The 27,690-nt window shown below is 41.5% G+C and overlaps 1 long non-coding RNA gene across 1 annotated transcript; it reads left to right on the forward strand.

Moving 5' to 3' along the window:
• The first annotated feature begins 14,337 nt into the window (after positions 1–14,337).
• On the forward strand, positions 14,338–27,631 carry LOC125092653 (uncharacterized). The gene is made up of 2 exons (XR_007125029.1): positions 14,338–14,390; positions 27,550–27,631. It is a non-coding gene; the product is annotated as an uncharacterized LOC125092653 (long non-coding RNA).
• Positions 27,632–27,690: the final 59 nt, after the last annotated feature.

The following is a 27,690-nucleotide window of genomic DNA, read 5'->3' on the forward strand; positions in this document are numbered from 1 at the left end:
AAAATATAAAAAGGAATATATATATATATATATATATAATATATATATATATATATATATATATATATATATATTAGATAAACTATTTAAAAACGTTAAAAAAAGAAAACGGTAAAAGTTAAAAAATTTAGCAGACGAAGAGAAAAAAATTGAAAAAGAGAAAAAAAATTAAATTAACTGCAAGGCTAAAGAATCATGGGGAGAAAGCCATGAGTTCCATGCTTTGCTTTCTTCTCCTCTGGAATTCTGCCACTCTCCTTGGTATTGAAACTGCACTCCTTGGTAGGTGAACTTGGTCCTGGCTGGGTTTCTCGTTGATCTTCTGGGGGAGGGGCCTGTTGTAGTGATTCTCAAGCGTATTTGCCCCAGGCAGAGTTGCACCGCCCTTACCCAGGGCCGGGCTGAGTAATCCGCTCGGGTATGCTGGGTTTGCTTTCGGGAGCTTTTGTTCCCTGAACGCTTTCCGTAGAGTTCCAGAGGGCGGGAGTGAAGATGGCGGCCTCCCAGTCTCCAGCCCGGAGGAGCCAAGAGCCCGGGGCCCCACTCCTCAGTGCGCCCTCAGAGAACAGCTCCCAATGACTCCCGTCACCCTGGCCTCTGGCCGCGCTCCGAGCTGACCGAGCCTGCCACCGGCCCAAGGTAACCCCGAGTTTAGAGCTCACTCCTCGGCTCTGTCTCTGCAGCCGGCTTCCCTGTTCTAATACTGGTAAGCTCTGCAACACTCAGACACCCCCGATCCTTCTGTGACCCTGTTGGACCTGAGGCCGTGCTGACCCCGCCTGGGCTTCACCCCAGTTAAGCGTCTGGAGCGATGTCCCTCCACAGAACAGACTTTTAAAAGTCCCAATTTTCTGCTCCGTTGCTCCGCCGCTCGCCGGGAGCCGGCCCCTCCCCCCGTGGTCTATCTTCCCGTCGCTTTGGATTCACTTCTCCGCCAGTCCTACCTTGCAGAAAGTGGTTGATTTTCTGTTTCTGGAATTGCTGTTCTTCTTCTCTTCAATCTCCCGTTGGATTTGTAGGTGTTTGCAATCTTTAGATAAGCTATTTAGCTGATCTCCCGCTACCTGAAGTAGTCTCAGCCTGCTACTTCTCCGCCATCTTGACTCCTCCTCCTAGAAGTTTATTTTTATAAAGGTGATAAATGCGGTAATTTTTATCAATAGAAGAATGTAGGTCATGGAAGTTTTGCTTTAAATCTTATAAAGATATAAAATAACATCATTATTACATTTTAAATAAAATGTATTTTCTCACTCTTCATATTTTATTAAGATTCCTATAAGTAAATAAATGATTTTTTAAATTTTTTATTTCTTTTCAGCATAACAGTATTCATTGTTTTTTCACCACACCCAGTGCTCCATGCAATCCGTGCCCTCTCTAATACCCACCACCTGGTTCCCCCAACCAACCACCCCCTGTCGCTTCAAAACCTTCAGATTGTTTTTCAGAGTCCATAGTCTCTCATGGTTCACCTCCCCTTCCAATTTCCCTCAACGTCTTTCTCCTCTCCATCTCCCCTTGTCCTCCATGCTATTTGTTATGCTCCACAAATAAGTGAAACCATATGATAATTGACTCTGCTTGACTTATTTCAAAATTAAATTTAATTTTTTCTGAGTTCCAAGTTTAATTATTTATGCACCACCCTCAGTTCTCCATGCAATACAAGCCCTCCTTAATACCCACTACCAGGTTCACATACCCCCCATCCCTGCCCCTCCAAAAACATCAGTTTGTTTTTCATAGCCACAGTCTCTCATGCTTCATCTCCTCTTACAATTTTCCCCAATTCACTTTTCCTTTCCTTCTACTAATGTCCTCCATGTAATTTCCTATGCACCACAAGTATGTAAAGCCATATAATAATTGACTCCCTCTGCTTGACTTATCTCCCTCAGCATAATCTCCTCCAGTCCTCCATATTGATAGAAAAGTTAGATATTCATCCCTTCTGATGGCTGCATATAATTCCATTGTATATATGGACCATATTTTCTTTATCCATTGTCTGTTGAAGGGCTTCTTGGCTCCCTCCAGTTTGGTGACTGTGGCCATTGCTGCTATGAACATTGGTGTACAGATGGCACTTCTGTTCATTACATCTGTATCTTTGGGTTAAATACCCAGTAGTCCAATTGCAGGGTAATGGGGAAGCTCTGTTTTTAATTTCTTAAGGAATCTCCACACTGTTTTCCAAAACGGCTGCAACAACTTGCATTCCCACCAACAGTGTAAAAGGATTCCCCACTCTCCACATCCTCTCCAACACACGTTGTTTCCTGTCTTGTTAATTTTGGCCATTGTAACTGGTGTAAGGTGGTATCTCAATGTGACTTTGATTTGAATCTCCCCGATGGCTAGTGATGATGAACATTTTTTTCATGTGTCTGATAGCCATTTGTATGTCTTCATTGGAGAATTGTCTGTTCATGCCTTCTGCCCATTTTTTGACATGATTATCTGTTCTATGTGTGTTGAGTTTGAGAAGTGCTTTATAGATCCTGGATATTATCCTTTTGTCTGTACTGTTATTTGCAAATATCTTCTCCCATTCTGTGGGTTGCCTCTTCGTTTTGTTGACTATTTCCTTTGATGGGCAGAAGCTTTTGATCTTGATGAAGTCCCAAAAGTTCACTTTCTCTTTTGTTTCCTTTTCCCTTGGAGACATATCTTGAAAGAAGTTGCTGTGGTCAATGTTGAAGAGGTTACTGCCTATGTTGTCCTCTAGGACTCTAATGGATTCCTGCCTCACATTGAGGTCTTTTATCCATTTCGAGTTTATCTTTGTGTATGGTCAAGATTCATTCTTCTATATACAGTTGTCCAATTTTCCCAGCACCATTTATTGAAGAGACTGTCATTTTCTACACTGGATATTTTTTCCAGCTGTGTTGAGGGTTATTTGACTATAGAGTTTTGGGTTCATATCTGGGCTCTCCCCTCTCTTCCCCTTGTCTATGTGTCTGTTTTTGGGCCAGTACCATGCTGTCTTGGTGATCACAGCTTTGTAACAAAACTTAAAATCAGGCAACGTGATGCCCCCAGTTTTGTTTTTCTTTTTGAAAATTTCCTTAGCAATTTGGCATCTTCTGGTTCCATACAAATTTTAGGATTGTTTGTTCCAGCACTTTGAAGATTCTAGTGGAATTTTGCCCGGTGTGGAATTGAAGTATACATTATTCTGTGCAGTAAAGACATTTAACGATGTTTATTCTTCCAATCCATGAGCATGGGATGCTTTTACATCTTTTTATGTCTTTTTCAATTTCTTTCATGAGTGTTCTTTAGGTCCTTAAGTACAGATCCTGTACCTATTTTGTTAGGTTTATTCCAAGGTATTTTGTGGTTCTTGGTGCTATAGTAAATGGAATCAATTCTCTAATTAACCTTTCTATATTTTCATGGATAGTGTATAAGAAAGCAACTGATTCCTGTACATTGATTTTGTACCTTGCCACATTACTGAATTGTTATGTGAGTTCTAGTAGTTTGGGGGTGGAGTCTTTTGGGTTTTCCATATAAAGTCTCATATAATCTGTGAATAGAGAGAGTTTGACTTCTTCTTCCCCAAACTGAGTACATTTTATTTCTTTTTTGCTGTCTGATGGCTGTTTCTCGGACTTCTAGTACTATGCTGGAGAACAGTGCTGAGACTGGGCATCCTTCTTGTGTTCCTGATCTCAAAGGGAAGACTGTTAAATTTTCCCCATTGAGAATCATATTCACTGTGGGCTTTTCATTGATAGATTGATGAATTTGAGGAATGTTCCCTCTATCCCTTTACTTTGAAGTGTGTTAATCACGAATCGATGCTGTATTTTTATAAATGCCTTTTCTGCATCAATTGAGAGGACCATGTGGTTCTCTCTTCCCTTATTGATTTTTTTTCACATTGATTGATTTGTGAATATTGAACCACTCTTGCCTACCAGAGATTAATCCTACCGGGTCATGGAGGATAATCTTTTTAATGTACTGTTGGATCCTATTAGCTAGGATCTTGTTGAGATCTTGGTATCCCTATTCATCAGGGATATTGGTCTGAAATTCTTCTTTTTGATGGTATCTTTACCCGGTTTGAGGACCAGGGTAATTCTGGCATCACAGAAGGAGACTGGAAGTTTTCAATTTCTTTCTATTTATGTCTTTTTCTATTTATTTTCATTCTGTTTTCTATTTATCTAAAAAACCACTTAAGCATTGGTAAGGGGTCATCACTGTGAAAGCTCCTACAAATGCTAGTATGGCAAATTTTTAACTCATGATGACTGTACCTCTCTAAAGGCCAGTCCTGCAGGTAATGCCCAGAGGTCAAGACAAGCATTATTAGTAATGAGCATCCACTTGGGCCTTGTGCTTTCTCTTGAGGGAAGCTTTGTGCTGCTTGGGCCTCAGGAGTTTGTTGTACACTAAGTGATACCTCAATAAGCCTGGGAAGAAGTGTCACCACAACTGAAAAACCTGTTCACAAGGTTGTAAATGAACAAAAACCATACTTCAGAATCTCTGTTATGAGTCAGAAATAACTTCACCTAACAATAAACCTCACCTCTGAACAAGCATTGGATTTCTCTCATGGCATTAGATCAAGCATAAGGAAAGAAAAGGCACCAACATGATCTTTGTGTGCTATGTGAGGGAACAGAGACTTGAAGACTACATAGACACTTGGCCAGCATATGAGAAACGGGTCACTGAAGTTTTGGTGCCTTGATTCCAAAGCCCCCTCACCTTCTCTCACATCTACACTGCCTGGAAAAGACTGTAAATTTATACTCTGAGTTTGGCATCAACTGTAGCTTTAGTCCTTGCTCTAGAGCCTCCTGTCAGAGTCACATGCCAGGTGAAAGACGTCAGGCCCAGTCCATGCTCAGCATTCAAGTACTTTTAGAAACCAATGGGTATTTCCCACCCTGATGCTTCACTGTTTGTCCTTCCTTCACTCCCAAACTCTTTTGATTACAGGCAGTTTCAGAGTTAATCCTCCCACAGTCTTCAATGTCTGGAGTTCTGGAGCAGTGCTCCTTGCTCTGGCAGTCAGATCCTAGGGCAGTCACATCTCACACCCATGTGTGGAAGGAGTTGAGGAAAATTCACTCCAAACTTCCCTTATTGGGATCTAACATTTCACCTCACATAATGTTGCCAAAAGTGGAAATGCAGCTCCCTTGTGGATAATTTGTCTTCTTCACCTGGAAAAGCCATGGTTTCTGTGTGATTACCAGAAGATACTCTCCTACAAAAAAAAAAAAAAAAAAAAAAAGATGTTCTTCAGGGATTGAGCATTAAGATGGGCACTTGGCTTTCTTTCAAACAGATAAAAATAATAGGCTATGTGTTGCAAGTTGGAGGCAGAAAATCTCAGCAATGGGAGAAGAAAAGCACCACTTAGGATTCTGTCAAAATTGACCACTTAAAATAGTCTCCTGTTGTGTTATGTGGACCTTTTGAACGAAGCAAACTTAAGTCATCATTTTGGATGAATATAAACATAAAATGAGACAAATTAAGGATTGACATTTCCTTTTTAATCATGTTATATATGAAATATGTTGCATTTGAATGGATTTTGCTCGACTGTCTTTGTCAACATTAACCTCCACAAAACAAAATCTGAGGCAGCTATATTGATATGTGTCACTTATTAATTCCAGAAACTCCTAGACATCCATAAACTCCTGATTATTGTTCCCATGCCATCAACAGGGAGGCTCTAAAGATCAAGAGAGTTACCTGGTGGATTCCATGGGTGAATGCAGCACTCAGAGCTGAGGGCTGGACCTTATGAAGAAAAGATTTCTGAGGGAAGAAGGAAGACACAAGGCACATCAGACCATGGGACAGATGAAGGGTCTAAAGTTTCAAGATCAGAAGACTTGGTAGAGAATCCTCACTACCAGATACTGCTGAGCTGGGAAGGAAACATCCACAGGAGTAGCAGAAGACTTAAAGCCAACAAGATTATGGTGATCATGTGCATGTGACTTAACCTGTTCTTACCTGCTGGTGAGAGTCGACTGTTTGAGGGTCAAGAGTGGAAGGAATTTGCACAGAACATCTGATGATTTGTTAGATACAGTGGGACTGCAATGGCCGATCAGCAAGTATACGGTGCTTATGTGAGCATTCTGCTAAGTAGTTAGTAGGTTCCTGTGGCCCAGGCATGTTTGTAGGGGACAGCTCAGGAGACCGATCTGGGTCCAGTGCTGACTCCGCAAGCCCTGTGTCAGCCAAACCACAAGCTATGTCAAGTCCCCAGGGGGTGTTGGACTGGGCCTTGACAGACTGGGGAAGACAGAGCTGTGAATACAAGGGGAATAGACTGAGAGCTAAATTATCAGGGTTTGAGTAGATCTCTGGAGGGCAGCTTACCTGAGACCCTAAATGTTAGCTTGTTGGCCAGGACCCTTCACATTCTACTTCAAAGGAGCAGACTCTCAGTGCTGGAATGAAACAGCGGGGCACATAAAACTATACACCTTCATTTTGTTTTATTTTTTTTTATTTTTTTATATTTTATTTATTCGACAGAGAGAAGGACACACAAAAAGAGAGCACAAGCAGGGAAAGTGGGAGAGGGAGAAGCAGACTCTCCACTGAGCATGGAGCCCAATGTGGGGCTCAATCCCAACACCTGGGATCATGACCTGAGCCAAAGGCAGATGCTTAATGACTGAGCCAACCAGACACCCCATACACCTTTATTGTAAGGATGAGAGAAGACTTGGCTTCATTCTAATACATAAGAGGAGACTTGTTGGATCATATGGTTGTTCTATATCCATTTTTTAAGTACTCTTCACCCCCAATGTGGGGTTCAACCTCATGACCCCGAGATCAAGAGTCACTCACTCTTCTGATTGTGTCAGCCGGGCACCTCTCTGTTGAATTTTTTGAGAAAACTTGACACTGTTTTCCATAGTAGCTGCACCCATTTATACTCCTACCAACAGAGCCCATTTACAGTCCCACTAGAGCACAATAGAGCCCACTTCCCTTTACTCCACGTTTTGGCTAAAATTCTTGTTTGGTGTTCTGGATACTAGTCATTCTGACAGTTGACAGGTGACATGTGACATCATTTTGGCCTCTGATTTGCATTTCCTTGATGATAAGTGGTGGTGAACATCTCTTCGTGTATTTGTTGGCTCTCTCTGTGTTTTCGTTGAAAAAAATATCTAGTCTGAACTCTGCTGATCTTGTAATGGCTATCTGTTTTTGTGTTATTGAGTTTTATGAGTTCTTTAATATTTTGGATATGAGACATTTATCAGTTAGGTAGTTTGCAAATACTTTCTCCTCTTCAGTATGTTGACTTTTCAATGTGCTGATGGCTGGAGATTTCCTTTGCTGTACAGAAGGCTTTTAGTTTGATGCAGTCTCAGATGCTTTTCATTGTAGCTTTTGCTTCTGATGTCAAATCCAGAAATTAGTGTCAATAAGGAACTCAGGAAACATTCTTCCAAAAAAAATTGTGTTAAGGAGATGAATGACTAGATCTTTTCTGACACCTCTGTGCTGCATAGTTTTAATAGATTCTTGCCTGGCTCAGTAAGCACAGAATCTGACCCTAGATCTCAGAATCTGGAGTTCAAATTTTGGTCATGGAGCTTATTATAAAAAGGCAGGGGTGTTAATAACATTCTACCCAATTTCCAGCTAGGTATTTTATAGGTGTAGCTCTTTTGTTGAAGTCCTTGCCACATTGTGACTTCGTTGTTGTGGATTGGGTGGGATAGACATTCAGTTGCATTGCTCTACTTGAGGTTGCCCAGTGTTTCCAAAGCACTTATCGTGGAGGTTGTTGCTTCCCTATTTTATATTCTTGGAGCTTTTGTTGGAAATCAATTGACTCCATATGTGTGGGTTTTTTCCTGGGTTTTCTACTCTGTTCCATTGATCTGTGTGTCTGTCTGCATGTCAATACCATACAATTTTCATTTCTACAATTTTGTAATACACTTTGAATTCAGAAAGCATGATGCCTCCAGGTTTGTTTCTTCTCCAGATGGCTTTGGCTATTCAGGGTCTTTTGTGGTATTCTTCACTCTGTAGGATTACTGGTTTTATTTCTAAAAATGACACTAGCTCTTGATTCGGTTTCCAGTGAATATTTAGATTGTTTATGCAGTGTGTACCTTTGCATTACATATATTCTAGGGCTCCATTAGCATGGGATGTCTCCAGACTTAACTCTGTCTCCTTCAAATTCTTTCATTAGTGATTTAAGTTTTCAGTATGCAGGTATTTCACCTCCAGGTGAAAATAATTCCTGTGTATTTTATTCTTTTTGAGTGATTATCAATTACAAATAATTTTCTTAATTTCTGTCCTTGATAGCATGTTATTCGTGTATAGAGATGACACTCATTTTTGTATACTGAATCTGTGCCCTTAAGTTTAGGACTTAATCCATCTGTTAGTTCTACAAGGATTTTTGTAGAGTCATTAAGAGTTCAATATATGACACTATCTTCTCCTAATAAGTAAAAGAATAAGCTGGGAATATAAGTTGATGTCATCTGACTGGGAAAAGAGGATACAGATATGCTGAGTGATAGTTTTCAAATTGTCTAAAATGTTTTATGTTTAGTGTAAGCAAAGGAATCCATAAATATGGCTTGTTTTCTTTTACTGCTTTCTTTCCACCAGATATACAGAGCTGTGGTGTGGACCAGTTATTTCCCACACTATCCCACCATACACCATGTGCCTTTTGGGAAGCATCCACCATTCTCCATACTTTCTATCCTGGAACCCAGGGCTTGACTCAGCTACTCAGAATATATTTCTCAAATAGTGCATTAGGGAAAAAGCCCATTTTCCACAGATTTCCTAGAAGACACACTCCAAAACGTTGAATATTATGGAACTGTTTTGATCTCTCTGAGTGAATCCTTGAAGATGTCCAACATCAACTGGCTTGTTTTGCAGACAGTACAGGGAACTGTTGCAATGTCACCTGTGGCCACCAGAGGAGGGTGTGTACTCTTAACAAGGACATTGCTCCACCCCTGCAGAAGATATAAGTTAACCTCCTTTTGGACTTCCTTTATAATCTCAGTGAATTTCTTCAAGGATAGAATAAAAATGATTCTACAGATTCTTGCGGATCTATTGACAACTCCCTACAAGTGACAACCTAAGGTACTACAGTGACTGAAGTGCATCCGTTTTTGCACATACCAACATATAAAATTATAAATGATTGAATGAAGATCCGTGGACCCTCCCCTCAGAGGAGATAGACAATGAACCCCAAATGGGTCACAGATCATCTAAATTCAAGAGCTAAAACTATAAACCTCAGAGAAGAAAGCCTAAGAAGAAATCTTCCTGACCTTAGCTTTGGCATCTCTTTCTTAAGGATGACAACAGAACCAACAAGTGGAAGACCAGATACATGGATAAATTGGTCACTGACATGAATACCTTTCCTCTGGACTCTACACGTGCTCCCAGGCACCAAGCAGGAACTGCATGAGTCATTTCTTTCTACATCTCACTTAGCAGTACCCATTACATTCTTCAATTTAGGAACAGGGTCTGTAGCTTCAGAGCCCTGCTTGGGGTCGTCCAGCTACAAAGATGCTGAGCAGGTGCTAGAACTGCTGTCACTCTGCCATTGGACTCTGTTCCATCCACATGGCTCACTTCTGGAACTCAGAGGTGCACAAAGCTCCACATCCAACCCCGAAGCCTGGAGACCTCACTGAATTCAAGGGGCAATGGTGTCATCTCTGACTGGGGCTTCTCCTGGGTCTGTTGTCTGATGATGCTGTGGCATGGCACTGAGGAATCTTCCAGTGCCAGCCAGTCTTTGTCGGGGTAGGAGGAGGTTTCTCCCGGGGTACAAAGGCTCATGTAACCTCAGAGTTGAGAAGTCTCTTCTGAAGCAACTGAATGCAACCTTCTTTTGAGGTTGGGCCCACAATGCTGGAAAGCCCTGGGTTCAAATCCTGCCTGTGACTCAATGTGGATCATGGAAAGGAGCAGTTTTTTAAATCCTTGGTTTCCTTCTTCATCAAACAGGGGCAGCATTTCCACCTTCCACATGGAATTGTTAGGGGGATTGACTGATGTGATTCATGTCCTAAAATGATACTCAGTAATCATTAGCTTTACCTGTTAAAATTAGCCCACAGGGAGCACATTCTTGTCATGGGCTCTGGGTCTCTGCCTTACTGTGTCCCTTCAGCCTGCCAATCCAGGCACCCCTGCTTCAGTTGTCATTCCAGAAACTCTTCATCCACTCCAGTATGGGATCCCACAACACTGGGGCCCATCCATCAGACCCAGGCCAGCCCTTGGGCAGAATGTCACCCAAAGCTTTTGTTCTGGGCATGGAAAATCCTCAGTGTGGAGACTTGCAGGCTGGAGCCCCCGGAACAGTCACCTGTTTCTGGAACAAATATTGGGGTGTCTTGTGATGGGGATCTTTCTCCCCAAAGCATGGAAATTAGCTGCCCATGGTTCCATTAGCCTGTCCCACTTTTCCCCCACTGTGTAATCATTGGTACAAATAATCTTAGGACTCCTTGGCTGCCTGAGTCCCACTGCCTTTTCGTGGTTGGAGTTGAAAGTATTTTATGGATGTCATTTTGGTGTTTGATGGACCTATTGGTGAGAGGAAGCCTGGCCACTACCTATAAACCAACACAAAGCCTGTGACACTGACCAATATGGCAACACCTGGCCCATGGTAGCCCTTCCCCTAGTGCTCAGAGCTCTCCTTTCTCACTGAGTCCCACTCACTGGTTTTTCTCTCTCTTCCTTCAGGGAGAGCCCCAAATGTCCTCTCTCTGAGGATATCTTCTGTGCCTAGTTATCTCCATGTTATGGCAAAGAAGACAGGAATTAATGATGATGGCCTTTAATAGAGTGTCGGAGCAAGTGGACTCCCCCTTACCTGACTTGAAGGAGGAAAGGGGTCTCAGCAGGAAGCACAGTCCCATGTCTCAGACAAGCTTAACTTGAGGTATACCAAGTTTGGGGTTGACAGGGTCAGGGCGTCAAAGCTAGAGCATCCTGAGGGGTGTGGATGAGTGGATGAGCTATGTCCAATGTCAAAGTCCCTGGTTGAGGCTCTGTCCATCCTGAAGCTTCCATGAGCGGCCAATGTGCTTTGTAAAGGCCAGTCTTGCTCACACAAGTTCAAGTGGTTCTTGCTGTTGCCACTAAAACTACATTTGGATGAACACTTGTCTGTAACCCACTGACCTGCACTGTCTTTAGAGGTTCCTCCCTGAAACGATGGGGTTCAGCCAGGAATGACAGGGAGCAAGCTGAGAGGAGTGGCCTGGCCTACACCCCTCTGCTGGCATGGAGCATGGTCTGGTTGCACTATTTAGTATCTGAGTTAAGGAGTACGAGGGCCTGGGATGGCTGGGGAGTGTCATGAGACAGGGCATGGGTGAGGTGTGTTCCAGGACACAAGGCAAGGAAGCTTGTGGGAGAGGACATATGAGAGCAATTTCTGGGCAGGCTCTTCCACTCTCTATGATCACTCCCAATACCCCGATGGCATTAATGCTGGCTTGTCTTCCTCATGGTATCAGGTCTCATCTATAGAATCTGGGATCCCTCCTTTCCAAAGCAATGCTTCACCTTAATAAATAGAGCATAGAGGAGCCAGCAGCCAGTCCCCCAAAAATGTGGTTAATGTGTGTTCTAGTATTGGTGCTTTTACGAATCATTCCTAAAGAAACAGAGATTTATGGCACTGACATTATGGGAGTCAAATAATTGGAAATGGCTTAGTTGTTCAACAGATGGGGCTGCTGAGTGCTGTCACTGTGAATGCCCAAGGTGACAGTAGCGAGAGTGCCTGTCCACTGTGGGGACATAAGGTAGAACAAGAGTTCAGCCCTGGAACCTTTCCTGCCCCACTCTGACACACACACACACACACACACACACACTACACTTAGAGGGAAAGGCAGGGAAGATGGACACCATGTGTTATGGGTGATTATTTCTTGGTAGAAGAATGTGTCTTCTTTTTTCATATTTAAACCATCATTTACTAAATAAATATAGTCAGGATAAAACCTAAAGAACTATTTACTTCATGACCTACCTTGTTAGCATAAATTATAATATTTAAGATATGATTTTAATATTTTATAATATGTCAATTACAATAGTTTAAACATAGTCTATCCAAGAAAAGGAAAGAATTGAAAGTGGCTCATGGACCCAGATAATTCTCTGGTGGTTTCTGCTTTTCAAGGCATCCTTATGAAAGGGAACCCTATCACAGATAATGAAAATAGTTCATTTTGGAGCTTCCCATGATCTTTGTTCTTTCAGGAACATTCCTATGTAATAAAATGTTATTTGCATAATAAAAAATGTGAATCACACTTATGTGCTGCAGACAGACAAAGGACATTATTGTAGGATTCCAGGCACATGAAAATCCAAGACAAGTAAAGTATGTACCAGAGACAGAGAGAAGAGCAGTGGTTTCAGGGACTGGGGTGAGAGAATGAGCAGTGAGTGAATAGTAGCTCAGGTGTCTCTGTGATGGAAATGTCGTAGAAGTAAATGGTTGTGCTAACTCTGAATGTACCTAATGAGTCGTTGATATAACATTGAAAGGCTCTGAGTAAAATTTTATGTAAACTCAAATTCTACTTTATTTAATGAACAAAATCCATTAAGTCATTATACAGGTGTATACAAAACACAAATATTACAAAGAAGGCAATGACGGGGAGGAGAAGGCATTGTTTTAGACTAATGCCTGCACCATCTGCTGCTCAGGGGCTAAGGCTGGTTGCTCCACTGAGGCAGGTGGTGGTTCAGACTGTTCAGGAACTCCAGAAGCAGGAGCAGGACCCTGCTGGTCCTCCAGGTCAGGCAAAGGGTCTGCTGGCGCTTCCAACTCAGGAGCGTGAATTAGAGCTCTGACTACCACCCACACTAGCCCCACCAGGACAGGTGATATCACTGCTCTTCCTGACTGGTGAACCACAGCAGCAGGGATGGGGTGGGCCAACTCAGGCTCCAAAGGTGCAGTGAGTGCCAGAGTGGGAGTTGGGATGGATTCCTGAGGTGGATCAGGATCTTGCTCTAGGGCTGGTGCTGTAGCTCCAAGAAGAGAAAGTATCATCAGCACGACTGACTTCCTTTTGCCTCATACATAAAATAAACTTTTCTCACCACTCAACGTGGTCTGCATTCAAGACCCAATCCTTGGAATGTCTCTCCAAATGAAGCCATGGGGACAGAGATCTGAGACTACTCACTCCTTTCAGACCAATAACAATCTGTGGAGGCTTACTCAGTGTGGCCCAAACTGTCTCCTTCTCAGGCCCACATCAGTCAGCACCAGGCTCTCGCTTCATGGGCTCAAGGTATTGCAGCTGTGAGAGCAGAAATTGGGCATGGCACTCCAGGCCTGGCATATTGAGCCCCATGTATACCAGCAGCATAGACATGCTGGGAAATGCTGGGGGCTGGAGTATTTTTCCTACACCTATGTATATTGTGCATTAATGTCTTGCCCCATGCATATAAGCATGTACATACTATGATTGATTTTATATACGTGCATCTCACCTAGACGAAGAGCTTAATCACCAGGCCTCGAGAAACCATCAATCCTTGTGTGATGTGTACCTCTTCTCGCTCCAGGCCCACCGAACGTGGGGGTTTCTACAGTGAAACTATACTGGCATCTGGTTCTTACTTCAGGGCCATGATAGTCCTCAACCCAATCCTACTTACACTTCAAATGGGACATCTCGATGGACTAATGACTAATCAGCCCATGATCACACATAACTGGTGTTATGCATTTGGTATTTCATAATTTTGGGGGGTGGGACTGGTATCACTCAGCTATTGCTATAAAGGCTTCATCTCGTTCAAATAACTTGTAGCTAGGTTTAATCATCATCATTTATCTGCATTGCACAACCATAAGGTGCAATTCAGTCAATGGTTACAGGACATACACATGTATACACGTACACACGTACACATGTACTCATATTCAACAGATAGAAACTAGCTAAGTCAAACACCCTTTGCCCCCTGTAACTTCAAAAGTATACAAACACTTAAAATTGTCCTGCCAAACCCCAAAAACAGAACTAAGCACATGCAACATATATAAGAAGGCACTTATACTGATACTCCATACATTAATCTCTATCACTAATTTACCTAGGATACTCTATTCAAGAAACCTATCTATAGATGTAATACCCCAACTCTAATACCCCCTATCAACTTACATTTAATAATAATAATTAAATTACTGTGCCTAAACACCTTAACATTAAATAATCTAATCCTACACCTGTTAATGTAGATTGTTAAATAAAGCAAGGAACTGAAAATGCCTAGAAGAGTCATAAGACTCCATAAACATAAAGGTTTAGTCCTGATGAGGAGTCAAGATGGCGGAGAAGTAGCAGGCTGAGACTACTTCGGGTAGCGGGAGATCAGCTAAATAGCTTATCTAAAGATTGCAAACACCAACAAATCCAACGGGAGATTGAAAAGAAGAAGAACAGCAATTCTAGAAACAGAAAATCAACCACTATCTGAAACGTAGGACTGGCGGAGAAGTGAATCCAAAGCGATGGGAAGATAGACTGCGGGGGGAGGGGCCGGCTCCCGGCGAGCAGCGGAGCAACAGAGCACAAAATCAGGACTTGTAAAAGCCTGTTCCGCTGAGGGACATCGCTCCAGAGGCTTAACTGGGGTGAAGCCCGGGCGGGGTCAGTGTGGCCTCAGGTCCCGCAGGGTCGCAGAAGGATCGGGGGTATCTGAGTGTTGCAGAGCTTACCGGTATTAGAATGGGGAAGCTGGCTACAGAGACAGAGTCAAGGAGTGACTCTCAGCTTGGGGTTGCCTTGAACCGGTTGCAGGCTCGGTCAGCTCGGAGCGCGGCCGGAGGCCAGGGTGACGGGAGTCATTGGGCGCTGTTCTCTGAAGGCACACTGAGGAGTGGGGCCCCAGGCTCTCGGCTCCTCTGGGCCGGAGACTGGGAGGCCGCCATCTTCATTCCTGTCTCCCAGAACTCTATGGAAAGCCCTCAGGGAACAAAAGCTCCCGAAAGCAAACCCAGCAAACCCGAGCGGATTACTCAGCCCGGCCCCGGGTAAGGGCGGTGCAAATCCGCCTGGGGCAAAGACCCTTGAGAATCACTACAACAGTCCCCTCCCCCAGAAGATCAAGGGGAAACCCAGCCAGGAGCAAGTTCACCTACCAAGGAGTGCAGTTTCCATACCAAGGAGAGCGGCAGAATTCCAGAGGAGAAGAAAGCAAAGCACGGAACTCATGGCTTTCTCCCCATGATTTTTTAGCCTTGCAGTTAATTTAATTTTTTTTTCTTTTTCAAATTTTCTTTTCTTCTTCTCTTCTTCTGCTAAATTTTTAAACTTTTACTGTTTTCTTTTTTAATGTTTTTTAAATAGTTTATCTAATATATATATATATATATATATATATATATATATTTCCTCTTTTTATATTTTTCTTTATCGGCTTTCTTTTTTAATAGTTTCTTTTTTTTTCTTTTTTCTTTCTGAACCCCTTTTTATCCCCTTTCTCCCCCCTCACGATTTGGGATCTCTTCTGATTTGGCTAAAGCATATTTTCCTGGGGTTGTTGCCACCCTTTTAGTATTTTACTTGCTCCTTCATATACTCTTATCTGGACAAAATGACAAGGCGGAAAAATTCACAACAAAAAAAAGAACAAGAAGCAGTACAAAAGGCTAGGGACCTAATCAATACAGACATTGGTAATATGTCAGATATAGAGTTCAGAATGACGATTCTCAAGGTTCTAGCCGGGCTTGAAAAAGGCATGGAATATATTAAAGCAACCCTCTCGGGAGATATAAAAGCCCTTTCTGGAGAAATAGAAGAACTAAAATCTAACCAAGTTGAAATCAAAAAAGCTATTAATGAGGTGCAATCAAAAATGGAGGCTCTCACTGCTAGGATAAATGAGGCAGAAGAAAGAATTAGCGATATAGAAGACCAAATGACAGAAAATAAAGAAGCTGAGCAAAAGAGGGACAAACAGCTATTGGATCACGAGGGGAGAATTCAAGAGATAAGTGACACCATAAGACGAAACAACATTAGAATAATTGGGATTCCAGAAGAAGAGGAAACAGAGAGGGGAGCAGAAGGTGTGTTGGAGAGAATTACTGGAGAAAATTTCCCCAATATGGCAAAGGGAACAAGCATCAAAATCAGGAGGTTCAGAGAACCCTCCTCAAAATCAATAAGAATAGGTCCACACCACGTCACCTAATAGTAAAATTGACAAGTCTTAGTGACAAAGAAAAGATCCTGAAAGCAGCCCGGGAAAAGAAGTCTGTAACGTACAATGGTAAAAATATTAGATTGGCAGCAGACTTATCCACAGAGACCTGGCAGGCCAGAAAGAGCTGGCATGATATATTCAGAGTACTAAATGAGAAAATCATGCAGCCAAGAATACTATATCCAGCTGGGCTATCATTGAAAATAGAAGGAGAGATTAAAAGCTTCCAGGACAAACAAAAACTGAAAGAATTTGCAAATACCAAACCAGCTCAACAGGAAATATTGAAAGGGGTCCTCTAAGCAAAGAGAGACCCTAAAAGTAGGAGATCAGAAAGAAACAGAGACAATATACAATAACAGTCACCTTACAGGCAATACAATGGCACTAAATTCATATCTCTCAATACTTACCCTGAATGTTAATGGGCTAAATGCCCCAATCAAAAGACACCGGGTATCAGAATGGATAAAAAACAAAACCCATCTATATGTTGCCTATAAGAAACTCATCTTAAACCTGAAGACACCTCCAGGTTTAAAGTGAGGGGGTGGAAAAGAATTTACCATGCTAATGGACATCAGAAGAAAGCAGGAGTGGCAATCCTTATAGCAGATCAATTAGATTTTAAGCCAAAGACTATAATAAGAGATGAGGAAGGACACTATATCATACTCAAAGAAACTGTCCAACAAGAAGATCTAACAATTTTAAATATCTATGCCCCTAACGTGGGAGCAGCCAACTCTATAAACCAATTAATAACAAAATCAAAGAAACACATCGACAAGAATACAATAATAGTAGGGGATTTTAACACTCCCCTCACTGAAATGGACAGATCCTCCAAGCAAAAGATCAACAAGGAAATCAAGGCCTTAAATGACACACTGGACCAGATGGACATCACAGATATATTCAGAACATTTCATCCCAAAGCAACAGAATACACATTCTTCTCTAGTGCACATGGAACATTCTCCAGAATAGATCACATTCTTGGTCCTAAATCAAGTCTCAACCGGTATCAAAAGATTGGGATCATTCCCTGCATATTTTCAGACCACAATGCTCTGAAGCTAGAACTCAATCACAAGAGGAAATTTGGAAAGAACCCAAATACATGGAGACTAAACAGCATCCTTCTAAAGAATGAATGGGTCAACCAGGAAATCAAAGAAGAATTGAAAAAAATTATGGAAACAGATGATAATGAAAACACAACGGTTCAAAATCTGTGGGACACAACAAAGGCAGTCCTGAGAGGAAAATATATAGCGGTACAAGCCTTTCTCAAGAAACAAGAAAGGTCTCAGGTACACAACCTAACCCTACACCTAAAGGAGCTGGAGAAAGAACAAGAAAGAAACCCTAAACCCAGCAGGAGAAGAGAAATCATAAAGATCAGAGCAGAAATCAATGAAATAGAAACCAAAAAAACAATAGAACAAATCAACGAAACTAGGAGCTGGTTCTTTGAAAGAATTAATAAGATTGATAAACCCCTGGCCAGACTTATCAAAAAGAAAAGAGAGAGGAGGAGGAGTCAAGATGGCGGAGAAGTAGCAGGCTGAGACTACTTCGGGTAGCGGGAGAGCAGCTAAATAGCTTATCTAAAGATTGTAAACACCTACAAATCCAACGGGAAATTGAAGAGAAGAAGAACAGCAATTCCAGAAACAGAAAATCAACCACTTTCTGCAAGGTAGGACTGGCGGAGAAGTGAATCCAAAGCGACGGGAAGATAGACCGCGGGGGGAGGGGCCGGCTCCCGGCGAGCGGCGGAGCAACGGAGCAAAATCAGGACTTTTAAAAGTCTGTTCCGCTGAGGGACATCGCTCCAGAGGCTTAACTGGAAGCCCAGGCAGGGTCAGCGCGGCCTCAGGTCCCGCAGGGTCGCAGAAGGATCGGGGGTGTCTGAGTGTCGCAGAGCTTACCGGTATTAGAACGGGGAAGCCGGCTGCAGAGACAGAGCCGAGGAGTGACTCTCAGCTCGGGGTTGCCTTGAACCGGTCTCAGGCTCGGTCAGCTCGGAGCGTGGCCGGAGGCCAGGGTGGCGGGAGTCTTTGGGCGCTGTTCTCTGAGGGCGCACTGAGGAGTGGGGCCCCGGGCTCTCGGCTCCTCCGGGCCGGAGACCGGGAGGCCGCCATCTTTATTCCCGTCCTCCGGACTCTACGGAAAGCGCTCATGGAACAAAAGCTCCCGAAAGCGAACCCGAGCGGATGACTCAGCGCGGCCCCGGGTAAGGGCGGTGCAACTCCGCCTGGGGCAAAGACGCTTGAGAATCACTACAACGGGCCCCTCCCCCAGAAGATCAACGGGAAACCCAGCCAGGACCAAGTTCACCTACCAAGGAGAGCGGCGGAATTCCAGAGGAGAAGAAAGCAAAGCACGGAACTCATGGCTTTCTCCCCATGATATTTTAGCCTTGCAGTTAATTTAATTTTTTTTTCTTTTTCAATTTTTTTTTTCTTTTTCTCTTCTTCTGCTGAATTTTTTTTAACTTTTACCGTTTTCTTTTTTTAACGTTTTTTAAATAATTTATCTAATATATATATTTTTTTCCTATTTTATATTTTTTCTTTATCGGCTTTCTTTTTTTTAATAGTTTCTTTCTTTTTTTTTTTTTTTCTTTCTTTCAGAACCCTTTTTTTCCCCTTTCTCCCCCCTCACAATTCGGGATCTCTTCTGATTTCGCTAAAGCATATTTTCCTGGGGTTGTTGCCACCCTTTTAGTATTTTACTTGCTCCTTCATAAACTCTTATCTGGACAAAATGACAAGGCGGAAAAATTCACAACAAAAAAAAGAACAAGAGGCAGTACCAAAGGCTAGGGACCTAATCAATACAGACATTGGTAATATGTCAGATATAGAGTTCAGAATGACGATTCTCAAGGTTCTAGCCGGGCTTGAAAAAGGCATGGAAGATATTAAAGCAACCCTCTCGGGAGAGATAAAAGCCCTTTCTGGAGAAATAAAAGAACTAAAATCTAACCAAGTTGAAATCAAAAAAGCTATTAATGAGGTGCAATCAAAAATGGAGGCTCTCACTGCTAGGATAAATGAGGCAGAAGAAAGAATTAGCGATATAGAAGACCAAATGACAGAGAATAAAGAAGCTGAGCAAAAGAGGGACAAACAGCTACTGGACCACGAGGGGAGAATTCGAGAGATAAGTGACACCATAAGACGAAACAACATTAGAATAATTGGGATTCCAGAAGAAGAGGAAACAGAGAGGGGAGCAGAAGGTATATTGGAGAGAATTATTAGAGAGAATTTCCCCAATATGGCAAAGGGAACAAGCATCAAAATTCAGGAGGTTCAGAGAACCCCCCTCAAAATCAATACGAATAGGTCCACACCCCGTCACCTAATAGTAAAATTGACAAGTCTTAGTGACAAAGAAAAGATCCTGAAAGCAGCCCGGGAAAAGAAGTCTGTAACGTACAATGGTAAAAATATTAGATTGGCAGCAGACTTATCTACAGAGACCTGGCAGGCCAGAAAGAGCTGGCATGATATATTCAGAGTACTAAATGAGAAAAACATGCAGCCAAGAATACTATATCCAGCTAGGCTATCATTGAAAATAGACGGAGAGATTAAAAGCTTCCAGGACAAACAAAAACTGAAAGAATTTGCAAATACCAAACCAGCTCTACAGGAAATATTGAAAGGGGTCCTCTAAGCAAAGAGAGACCCTCAAAGTAGTAGATCAGAAAGAAACAGAGACAATATACAATAACAGTCACCTTACAGGCAATACAATGGCACTAAATTCATATCTCTCAATACTTACCCTGAATGTTAATGGGCTAAATGCCCCAATCAAAAGATACAGGGTATCAGAATGGATAAAAAAACAAAAACCATCTATATGTTGCCTACAAGAAACTCATCTTAAACCCGAAGACACCTCCAGGTTTAAAGTGAGGGGGTGGAAAAGAATTTACCATGCTAATGGACATCAGAAGAAAGCAGGAGTGGCAATCCTTATAGCAGATCAATTAGATTTTAAGCCAAAGACTATAATAAGAGATGAGGAAGGACACTATATCATACTCAAAGGAACTGTCCAACAAGAAGATCTAACAATTTTAAATATCTATGCCCCTAACGTGGGAGCAGCCAACTATATAAACCAATTAATAACAAAATCAAAGAAACACATCGACAAGAATACAATAATAGTAGGGGATTTTAACACTCCCCTCACTGAAATGGACAGATCATCCAAGCAAAAGATCAACAAGGAAATCAAGGCCTTAAATGACACACTGGACCAGATGGACATCACAGATATATTCAGAACATTTCATCCCAAAGCAACAGAATACACATTCTTCTCTAGTGCACATGGAACATTCTCCAGAATAGATCACATTCTTGGTCCTAAATCAAGTCTCAACCGGTATCAAAAGATTGGGATCATTCCCTGCATATTTTCAGACCACAATGCTCTAAAGCTAGAACTCAATCACAAGAGGAAATTTGGAAAGAACCCAAATACATGGAGACTAAACAGCATCCTTCTAAAGAATGAATGGGTCAACCAGGAAATTAAAGAAGAATTGAAAAAATTTATGGAAACAAATGATAATGAAAACACAACGGTTCAAAATCTGTGGGACACAACAAAGGCAGTCCTAAGAGGAAAATATATAGCGGTACAAGCCTTTCTCAAGAAACAAGAAAGATCTCAGGTACACAACCTAACCCTACACCTAAAGGAGTTGGAGAAAGAACAAGAAAGAAACCCTAAACCCAGCAGGAGAAGAGAAATCATAAAGATCAGAGCAGAAATCAATGAAATAGAAACCAAAAAAACAATAGAACAAATCAACGAAACGAGGAGCTGGTTCTTTGAAAGAATTAATAAGATTGATAAACCCCTGGCCAGACTTATCAAAAAGAAAAGAGAGAGGACCCAAATCAATAAAATCATGAATGAAAGAGGAGAGATCACAACGAACACCAAAGAAATACAGACAATAATAAGAACATACTATGAGCAACTCTACGCCAACAAATTTGACAATCTGGAAGAAATGGATGCATTCCTAGAGACATATAAACTACCACAACTGAACCAGGAAGAAATAGAAAGCCTGAACAGACCCATAAGCAGTAAGGAGATTGAAACAGTCATCAAAAATCTCCAAACAAACAAAAGCCCAGGGCCAGACGGCTTCCCGGGGGAATTCTACCAAACATTTAAAGAAGAACTAATTCCTATTCTCCTGAAACTGTTCCACAAAATAGCAATTGAAGGAAAACTTCCAAACTCATTTTATGAGGCCAGCATCACCTTGATCCCAAAACCAGACAAGGATCCCAACAAAAAAGAGAACTACAGACCAATATCCTTGATGAACACAGATGCAAAAATTCTCGCCAAAATACTAGCCAATAGGATTCAACAGTACATTAAAAGGATTATTCACCACGACCAAGTGGGATTTATTCCAGGGCTGCAAGGCTGGTTCAACATCCGCAAATCAATCAATGTGATACAACACATTAATAAAAGAAAGAACAAGAACCATATGATACTCTCCATAGATGCTGAAAAAGCATTTGACAAAGTACAGCATCCCTTCCTGATCAAAACTCTTCAAAGTGTAGGGATAGACGGCACATACCTCAATATTATCAAAGCCATCTATGAAAAACCCACCGCAAATATCATCCTCAATGGAGAAAAACTGAAAGCTTTTCCGCTAAGGTCAGGAACACGGCAGGGATGTCCGTTATCACCACTGCTATTCAACATAGTACTAGAAGTCCTAGCCTCAGCAATCAGACAACAAAAGGAAATTAAAGGCATCCAAATCGGCAAAGAAGAAGTCAAACTATCACTCTTCGCAGATGATATGATACTCTATGTGGAAAACCCAAAAGACTCCACTCCAAAACTGCTAGAACTTGTACAGGAATTCAGTAAAGTGTCAGGATATAAAATCAATGCACAGAAATCAGTTGCATTTCTCTACACCAACAACAAGACAGAAGAAAGAGAAATTAAGGAGTCCATCCCATTTACAATTGCACCCAAAACTATAAGATACCTAGGAATAAACCTAACCAAAGAGACTAAGAATCTATACTCAGAAAACTATAAAGTACTCATGAAAGAAATTGAGGAAGACACAAAGAAATGGAAAAATGTTCCATGCTCCTGGATTGGAAGAATAAATATTGTGAAAATGTCTATGCTACCTAAAGCAATCTACACATTTAATGCAATTCCTATCAAAGTACCATCCATTTTTTTTTTAAAGAAATGGAACAAATAATCCTAAAATTTATATGGAACCAGAAAAGACCTCGAATAGCCAAAGGAATATTGAAAAAGAAAGCCAAAGTTGGTGGCATCACAATTCCGGACTTCAAGCTCTATTACAAAGCTGTCATCATCAAGACAGCCTGGTACTGGCACAAAAACAGACACATAGATCAATGGAACAGAATAGAGAGCCCAGAAATGGACCCTCAACTCTATGGTCAACTCATCTTCGACAAAGCAGGAAAGAATGTCCAATGGAACAAAGACAGCCTCTTCAATAAATGGTGTTGGGAAAATTGGACAGCCACATGCAGAAAAATGAAATTGGATCATTTCCTTACACCACACACGAAAATAGACTCAAAATGGATGAAGGACCTCAATGTGAGAAAGGAATCCATCAAAATCCTCGAGGAGAACACAGGCAGCAACCTCTTCGACGTCAGCCGCAGCAACATCTTCCTAGGAACATCACCAAAGGCAAGGGAAGCAAGGGCAAAAATGAACTATTGGGATTTTATCAAGATCAAAAGCTTTTGCACAGCAAAGGAAACAGTGAACAAAACCAAAAGACAACTGACAGAATGGGAGAAGATATTTGCAAATGACATATCAGATAAAGGGCTAGTGTCCAAAATCTATAAAGAACTTAGCAAACTCAACACCCAAAGAACAAATAATCCAATCAAGAAATGGGCAGAGGACATGAACAGACATTTCTGCAAAGAAGACATCCAGATGGCCAACAGACACATGAAAAAGTGCTCCATATCACTCGGCATCAGGGAAATACAAATCAAAACCACTATGAGATATCACCTCACACCAGTCAGAATGGCTAAAATTAACAAGTCAGGAAATGACAGATGCTGGCGAGGATGCGGAGAAAGGGGAACCCTCCTACACTGTTGGTGGGAATGCAAGCTGGTGCAACCACTCTGGAAAACAGCATGGAGGTTCCTCAAAATGTTGAAAATAGAACTACCCTATGACCCTGCAATTGCACTGCTGGGTATTTACCCTAAAGATACAAACATAGTGATCCGAAGGGGCACATGCACCCGAATGTTTATAGCAGCAATGTCTACAATAGCCAAACTATGGAAAGAACCTAGATGTCCATCTACAGACGAATGGATAAAGAAGATGTGGTATATATACACAATGGAATACTATGCAGCCATCAAAAGAAATGAAATCTTGCCATTTGCGACGACGTGGATGGAACTAGAGGGTATCATGCTTAGCGAAATAAGTCAATCGGAGAAAGACAACTATCATATGATTTCCCTGATATGAGGGAGAGGAGATGCAACATGGGGGGTCGAGGGGGTAGGAGAAGAGTAAATGAAACAAGATGGGATTGGGAGGGAGACAAACCATAAGTGACTCTTAATCTCACAAAACAAACTGAGGGTTGATGGGGGGAGGGGGTTGGGAGAGGGCGTGGGGTTGTGGATATTGGGGAGGGTATGTGCTGTGGTTGTGGGGTGTGTAAACCTGGCGATTCGCATGCCTGTACCCCTGGGGATAAAAATATATGTTTATAAAGCTGTAAAAAAAAAAAAAAAAAAAAAAAAGAAAGAAAGAAAGGATGAATACCCAAGTTTTGTAGCAACATGGACGGGACTGGAAGAGATTATGCTGAGTGAAATAAGTCAAGCAGAGAGAGTCAATTATCATATGGTTTCACTTATTTGTGGAGCATAACAAATAGCATGGAGGACAAGGGGAGATGGAGAGGGGAGTTGAGGGAAATTGGAAGGGGAGGTGAACCATGAGAGACTATGGACTCTGAAAAACGATCTGGGAATTTTGAAGGGGTGGGGGGTGGGAGGTTGGGGCACCAGGTGGTGGGTATTGTGGAGGGCACAGATTGCATGGAGCACTGGGTGTGGTGCAAAAATAATGAATACTGTTATGCTGAAAAAATAAAAAAAATTTAAAAAAAAAAAAAAAAAAAAAAAAAAAAAGAAAAGAGAGAGGACCCAAATAAATAAAATCATGAATGAAAGAGGAGAGATCACAACGAACACCAAAGAAATACAGACAATTAAAAGAACATACTATGAGCAACTCTACGCCAACAAATTTGACAATCTGGAAGAAATGGATGCATTCCTAGAGACATATAAACTACCACAACTGAACCAGGAAGAAATAGAAAGCCTGAACAGACCCATAAGCAGTAAGGAGATTGAAACAGTCATCAAAAATCTCCAAACAAACAAAAGCCCAGGGCCAGACAGCTTCCCGGGGGAATTCTACCAAACATTTAAAGAAGAACTAATTCCTATTCTCCTGAAACTGTTCCAAAAAATAGAAATAGAAGGAAAACTTCCAAACTCATTTTATGAGGCCAGCATCACCTTGATCCCAAAACCAGACAAGGATCCCATCAAAAAAGAGAACTACAGACCAATATCCTTGATGAACACAGATGCAAAAATTCTCACCAAAATACTAGCCAATAGGATTCAACAGTACATTAAAAGGATTATTCACCACGACCAAGTGGGATATATTCCAGGGCTGCAAGGCTGGTTCAACATCTGCAAGTCAATCAATGTGATACAACACATTAATAAAAGAAAGAACAAGAACCATATGATACTCTCCATAGATGCTGAAAAAGCATTTGACAAAGTACAGCATCCCTTCCTGATCAAAACTCTTCAAAGTGTAGGGATAGAGGGCACATACCTCAATATTATCAAAGCCATCTATGAAAAACCCACGGCAAATATCATTCTCAATGGAGAAAAACTGAAAGCTTTTTTTGCTAAGGTCAGGAACACGGCAGGGATGTCCGTTATCACCACTGCTATTCAACATAGTACTAGAAGTCCTAGCCTCAGCAATCAGACAACAAAAGGAAATTAAAGGCATCCAAATCAGCAAAGAAGAAGCCAAACTATCACTCTTTGCAGATGATATGATACTATATGTGGAAAACCCAAAAGACTCCACTCCAAAACTGCTAGAACTTGTACAGGAATTCAGTAAAGTGTCAGGATATAAAATCAATGCACAGAAATCAGTTCCATTTCTCTACACCAACAACAAGACAGAAGAAAGAGAAATTAAGGAGTCCATCCCATTTACAATTGCACCCAAAACTCTAAGATACCTAGGAATAAACCTAACCAAAGAGACTAAGAATCTATACTCAGAAAACTATAAAGTACTCATGAAAGAAATTGAGGAAGACACAAAGAAATGGAAAAATGTTCCATGCTCCTGGATTGGAAGAATAAATATTGTGAAAATGTCTATGCTACCTAAAGCAATCTACACATTTAATGCAATTCCTATCAAAGTACCATCCATTTTTTTTTTTAAAGAAATGGAACAAATAATCCTAAAATTTATATGGAACCAGAAAAGACCTCGAATAGCCAAAGGAATATTGAAAAAGAAAGCCAAAGTTGGTGGCATCACAATTCCGGACTTCAAGCTCTATTACAAAGCTGTCATCATCAAGACAGCCTGGTACTGGCACAAAAACAGACACATAGATCAATGGAACAGAATAGAGAGCCCAGAAATGGACCCTCAACTCTATGGTCAACTCATCTTCGACAAAGCAGGAAAGAATGTCCAATGGAAAAAAGACAGCCTCTTCAATAAATGGTGTTGGGAAAATTGGACAGCCACATGCAGAAAAATGAAATTGGATCATTTCCTTACACCACACACGAAAATAGACTCAAAATGGATGAAGGACCTCAATGTGAGAAAGGAATCCATCAAAATCCTCGAGGAGAACACAGGCAGCAACCTCTTCGACGTCAGCCGCAGCAACATCTTCCTAGGAACATCACCAAAGGCAAGGGAAGCAAGGGCAAAAATGAACTTTTGGGATTTTATCAAGATCAAAAGCTTTTGCACAGCAAAGGAAACAGTGAACAAAACCAAAAGACAACTGACAGAATGGGAGAAGATATTTGCAAATGACATATCAGATAAAGGGCTAGTGTCCAAAATCTATAAAGAACTTAGCAAACTCAACACCCAAAGAACAAATAATCCAATCAAGAAATGGGCAGAGGACATGAACAGACATTTCTGCAAAGAAGACATCCAGATGGCCAACAGACACATGAAAAAGTGCTCCATATCACTCGGCATCAGGGAAATACAAATCAAAACCACAATGAGATATCACCTCACACCAGTCAGAATGGCTAAAATGAACAAGTCAGGAAATGACAGATGCTGGCGAGGATGTGGAGAAAGGGGAACCCTCCTACACTGTTGGTGGGAATGCAAGCTGGTGCAACCACTCTGGAAAACAGCATGGAGGTTCCTCAAAATGTTGAAAATAGAACTACCCTATGACCCAGCAATTGCGCTGGTGGGTATTTACCCTAAGGATACAAACGTGGTGATTCGAAGGGGCTCGTGCACCCTAATGTTTATAGCAGCAATGTCTACAATAGCCAAACTATGGAAGGAACCTAGATGTCCATCAACAGACGAATGGATAAAGAATATGTGGTATATATACACAATGGAATACTATGCAGCCATCAAAAGAAATGAAATCTTGCCATTTGCGATGACGTGGATGGAACTAGAGGGTATCATGCTTAGCGAAATAAGTCAATCGGAGAAAGACAACTATCATATGATCTCCCTGATATGAGGGAGAGGAGATGCAACATGGGGGGTTGAGGGGGTAGGAGAAGAATAAATGAAACAAGATGGGATTGGGAGGGAGAGAAACCATAAGTGACTCTTAATCTCACAAAACAAACTGAGGGTTGATGGGGGGAGGGGGCCTGGGAGAGGGGGGGTGGGGTTATGTATATTGGGGAGGGTATGTGCTATGGTGAGTGCTGTGAAGTGTGTAAACCTGGCGATTCGCAGACCTGTACCCCTAGGGGTAAAAATATATGTTTATAAAAAAAATAATAAAATAAATTGTTTATTATAAAAAAGAAAAAATAATTAAAGGTTTAGTCCTAACCTTCCTATTGATTATTAACAGAATTACACATGCAAGTCTCCACATACCAGTGAAAATGCCCTCTAAATCCCTAAACTGATAAAAAGGAGCGGGTATCAAGTAAACTAAATAAGCAGCTCATATCACCT

Source organism: Lutra lutra, unplaced genomic scaffold (assembly GCF_902655055.1).
Source record: "Lutra lutra unplaced genomic scaffold, mLutLut1.2, whole genome shotgun sequence".
Classification (NCBI taxonomy): Eukaryota; Metazoa; Chordata; class Mammalia; order Carnivora; family Mustelidae; genus Lutra; species Lutra lutra.